Source organism: Coptis chinensis, chromosome 5, assembly GCF_015680905.1.
Source record: "Coptis chinensis isolate HL-2020 chromosome 5, ASM1568090v1, whole genome shotgun sequence".
Taxonomy (NCBI): Eukaryota; Viridiplantae; Streptophyta; class Magnoliopsida; order Ranunculales; family Ranunculaceae; genus Coptis; species Coptis chinensis.
This window is the reverse complement of record NC_141460.1, coordinates 34,624,175-34,629,142: the sequence shown is the minus strand read 5'-3', so window position 1 is coordinate 34,629,142 and position 4,968 is coordinate 34,624,175. Positions and strand designations below refer to the sequence as shown.

General features: G+C 34.2%; 1 long non-coding RNA gene and 1 pseudogene across 1 annotated transcript; both read left to right on the top strand.

The window, feature by feature from the left end:
- Positions 1-914: 914 nt before the first annotated feature.
- Positions 915-1,898, top strand: LOC147497372 (BTB/POZ domain-containing protein At5g41330 pseudogene; annotated as a pseudogene).
- A 2,013-nt stretch (positions 1,899-3,911) lies between these two features.
- On the top strand, positions 3,912-4,968 carry LOC147497371 (uncharacterized). The gene is made up of 3 exons (XR_015194148.1): positions 3,912-3,956; positions 4,059-4,145; positions 4,616-4,968. It is a non-coding gene; the product is annotated as an uncharacterized LOC147497371 (long non-coding RNA).

Genomic DNA, 4,968 nt, shown 5'->3' with positions numbered 1-4,968 from the left:
GGATGACAGATTTTGTTATCTATAACAGTTCCAGGTGGAACATTATCCGGCAATCCTGTCTGAAAAAAAAATTTATGATGATTTTTTTGGGCAACAATCAACGTGAACTTGGGACACCACTTCTCATCAAGGAACTTACAGGCCTCATTGATTCATGCTATTGTGATTTTTTGTAGAACTTTAAAAAAATGGGGTGTTTTGTTTTTCTATTATATACATGGGTTTCTAATGTTGTTGTGTATGATTGTTTGATAGGTGTGCATGTTTGTGGAAGAAGAAGAACTATTTGATTCTGGTGTGAAAACTCAAATTATTCGGCTATTCTAAAAGTGCAACCTTTATTCAAGGTAAAAAATTGTTAACACTATTGACTGTTCTCTATTTCAAGTTGTTATAAATTATTCTTTGTGCTTTATTGTTGACCATAAGGAAACACTAATTTAGAAGACTCACAATGATTTACAATGGGAAACTCTTACTAGAGTACTGAACTAGTGATGCACTACATCTTAAGGGTTGTGCATATTTCTCATTGTAATCGAAAAATGTTGCTTTAGTAAATAAGTTCTCACTTGGATAAATGCGCCAGTGTACAAATTTGTGTATTCATATTCCTTATAAATTGGTTTGCAAATTTGCATATTATTGTTGGTGGACAACTTTTCCAAACAACCAAACAAACCCTAACCTTAGCTAGTTCAAATTCACTTTTGTACACAATTTCATCATCATTCTCAAATATTATTCCTTTTATTGATAGAGACCCAGAAATATTTTCAATTCTATTATCTTTATTAAGAACTAGTAATCTCCCATCTAAAGCTAACACTATTGATCTTCAAGATTTAATCTATGAAGCCGAGTTTTATGGTTTAGGTGAATTACTCGTGTCATCGTTATCAAACCCATTGTAATTCGAAGTGTTTAATCTAGAAAGATCATTGGTTTTGCCATTAAGTGGTAGAGATTCACCATCTGTTAGCTCTACTACTGATTCTGGTTCACTTCATGTTGCACATGGTAGTAAGATTACTTCTTTTGATTGGTCATTAGAGAAGAAATCTACTATTTTGACTCATTTTACAGCTGTCAATTCACTTTTAGCGATTTCACCTTGTTTAGCTGCTGCGGGTGCTACTAATTTTTCGGGTTTAATTTGCAGATACTTGATTTGAAAAGATGGTTTGTTAGACAAACTTTGAATTGGGAAAATCAGACTAAGTTTGATTCTACTATTCAGGCTATTGGCTCATCTGGGAATCATTTGTTTACTAGTTTTGAATCTGATAGACAGAATTCCAATACTATTATGGTGTTTGATATGCAGGATAGTTTTAGCTCGGTGTCGGAGATTGCCCATGGTGAAATATTTGGGGCTGAACTTGATTCTGCGATACCCACGACGAAATTGCAATGGGTGCCTGGTTATAATCTGCTTATGGCTGCAGGTTCTCATGGTGCTTGGGTTTTGGAGGAAATAGGATGGTTGTTACAAGAAAAGATAAACAATCTGTTGAGGTGTGGCAGAGTGCATCCAAGGTGTATTGTAACTTGTAAGTTGTAACTTTGTGTTGCATTCTTCTTGAAATTATTTTCACAAGATGTTATAAGTTTGTTCTTGCAAGTGATTGATAACTAACATTCGACTGTCGTGTTATATGTTATTTATGTTATAATCCCTAACTATCTTCAATCATCATAGCATCTGACAGGAAGATAGATTGGTTGAGACTTTCAATTAGATTGAAGAGCACTAGGTCCCACTGTCCCAGTTTACTTGATTGAATATAGGGGATTGTTAGTCAAGAACTCCAGCAGTGAATTAATTCACTGTGGGGTGAGCTCTAGCAACTAGTGTATGGAATTTAAAGGGGAGCGCTTCAATATTTAAATATTGAATTAGGTGAACCTTAAGACATAGGAAAAGAGATGATACTTCAGACGGGATGTTGAGGTTCATCTGATTTATTTGGAAGTTCTCCACCTTCTGTTTATTGAACTTCTTGTTGGAATCAGCCCAGTTAACGTTTTAAGAACTAAAGGTTGAAACCGGGTAATATTCCAGATTGTTCATTCGTAATATTGTTTTGACTAAGTGCACACATTTTAGAAACATAAAGATATGCTTACTTATTAGTAAATTATGTTCTGAGTTTGTGTTGGTCTGTGCTTATGCTTATGCTATTATTCAGTTGGTTAGAGCAAGTTCTCTTGGTTAGACTTGCCTAAGATTTTTTTACTTCTCTTCCCTTGGTTAGATTTGACATGAAGGCACTACAAGAAAAATGACTTTTGGCCATGAAGAACAAAACTTGCTCACATAAGACTAAAAACTTGGCAGATTTGTATTGTTTAGTAATAAGTTTTGTATATATATGTTGGCTGGTTTGTGTGGTAGCTCATGAATATTTGGACATGGACAAATGGGTTATGATGCATTGGACACTATGGTGACATAAGTTATTGTTTACTTGTTCTATTTTTAGTGACCAGTTTACTTTATTTTGTTTGAACGTTAGGTTGGTTTGTTTTTCGGGTGGCTCAAGTTCAATTCACCAGAGCATACTCTTTAAGTTGTTAGGTGTTAGATAACCTACATCATAAAGGTTAGTTTATATACTAGACCTACTGCATGCCATAGTTCCTACCCAAAGACCATGATTTTGCTGGAAGCTTATAAACTACTAATATTAAGGAGGCTTTGGGAAAGAATATCATTTTGGGTCCATTTTCTTACTAAGCCAAATGGTTAGTGGATCATCTACCAAATGCTATAGTTTGCACAATATGGAAAAGAAAAAGAAACATGAGAATTTCTAAACAAAATGAGAATGAGGTGCATAAGTTCATAGGGAAAGTAAAGGATCTTCTATTTGATTGAGTGTGTGCTACTCTAATGTTTAGGGTTGTAAAGTGCAATTGGGATGGGTTAGTGAGATGAGTGATTTCTTACAATTGGAGAATTGGTGGAATTTGAGTGTGGTCGAGTAGGACCTTGGCCCTTGCTACTTTGGAACCTATATAAAAGAAAAAAGGTAACACACGGTGTTATGCTCTGGGATAACAGGTCCAATTAGTTTTATTATTTTATTCGGACACAACCAATTTGATAATCGATTGAAGTAGTTATGTTCTTTTAAAAATGACTTTATTCGAGAGGTACATTGAAATATCTCTTACATCAAATTCATTCTACTCTAGCCACTAGCTAGTTTGTATACCTCCTTAGGCTGTTTTTACATTCAACTTACCTTGATTTGCCTTGCGGAAGTTAGTTTTTGGGCTCGCCTCTAGGGATGTATGCATGCTCAACTAGTATTGTATAGAGAATAGGCTGAAGTTTGGTACCTTCTAAACATAATTTGTATAGGTCATTGTATTCTTCAATGTTTTTTGTCCCCTCAAACACCCAAGTAAAGCCAAGTAAAGCTATAACTCAAGCAGTATATTTGGTGTCATATTCCATTGGTTTTTTTTTAATTGGTAGGTGGCAGGACTGATTACTGATTTGCTGATTATTCTTTCATACTATTGTTTTTCGTTTCCATTATTTTTATTTCTTACCATTTTGCATTGAAAACTTTTGTGTTAATATTAATTGGAAATAATACTCATCTGGCTCTGAGTGTGGACATGATTTCAAATTTTGTATCTGCAATTCTTTCGTTTGTCTTGGAATGGTGCGGTTCTTCAGATCAGAATACAAATATTGTTAGGCATACATCAAAATTTGATTTGAATAATCAACCTCATGTTTAGCTGTACTTATTGCCATTAGTATATCGAATATTTTCTTACTATGGTGATCCATCTAATTCAACATCTCTACTGCATGTAGGTTTATAGAGTTTCCGATATGGAGCTTGTGAGAGTGCTTCCCAGTGCCGAAGACGAGGTTAATGTAGCGTACATGTTTCCATCCTTTGGTTGGAGGAGGTCTTGTATATGGTACTAAGGCAAAGATGAAGGTCATTTATAATCATATATACTTATATATACATAAAAACTACACAATTGTTGTATCGTGGTTTCAGAATGGCTATTTTCTGTATGTGTAGGAAGGCAAACTTAGGATTCTACAGTATGATGGTTCGTATGGCACAAATTGTGCAGGACCAACTTTTCTCGAGGAAAACATGTTTGAGGTAAAATGAAAACATAAGATATTAATTTTTATTTTTTATCTTTTTTTCTGAACATCAAGTAGAAGTAATTGGGTTCTCTAGATATACAAGTAGTTTAAGAGTCTCTTTGTTTATTATTAAATTTTTTTTTCTGAGAGTTGAATTGTTATCCTGGTGCATTTTGGGAGGTCTTGCTCATCTGAGCGGCTTTATTAATGTTGTTACTCTTATGATCCTAATAATTATTAGTGTTATTCTCTTTTTCTACATCATAAAGGTTAGTATATATACTAGACCTACTGCATGCCATAGTTCCTACCCAAAGACCATGATTTTGCTGGAAGCTTATAACTACTTCAATCACGTGAGTATTTAACCCATAGCTGATTGGTTGTAGTATATTAGTCCTTGTTTTATGGTGGTATTGCTATTTCAGTTTTTGGTACAACCAAGGAGATATTCATTTTTTTTCCCGTGTATTCATTTTGCAGCACTTCCTCAATTGCAAGTGCCTTCACAAGTGGTTTTCTAGGAATCTTTACCGGAATGTTACCCATCATCATATTTGACAAGTGTTGTTTCTTTATTAGTTTTCTTCTTCTGTCTTGCATATATGCTATTTCTAAAGTAGCATACTATAAGGACATGCATTGAAGGTAAGGGTATAGTCAATTGGACCGACCTAAGATGCGTGTGATATTGTGATATGATATGTTCTTATTGTTACAAATGAATTGGCTTCCATGAAGATCCACTCGAAATGTATTATGAATTGAGAAATAACATTGTTCATACTTGTTATTTTGTTAAGTTCTTATGCAGTTATTCCTAATTTTTTGAAGCT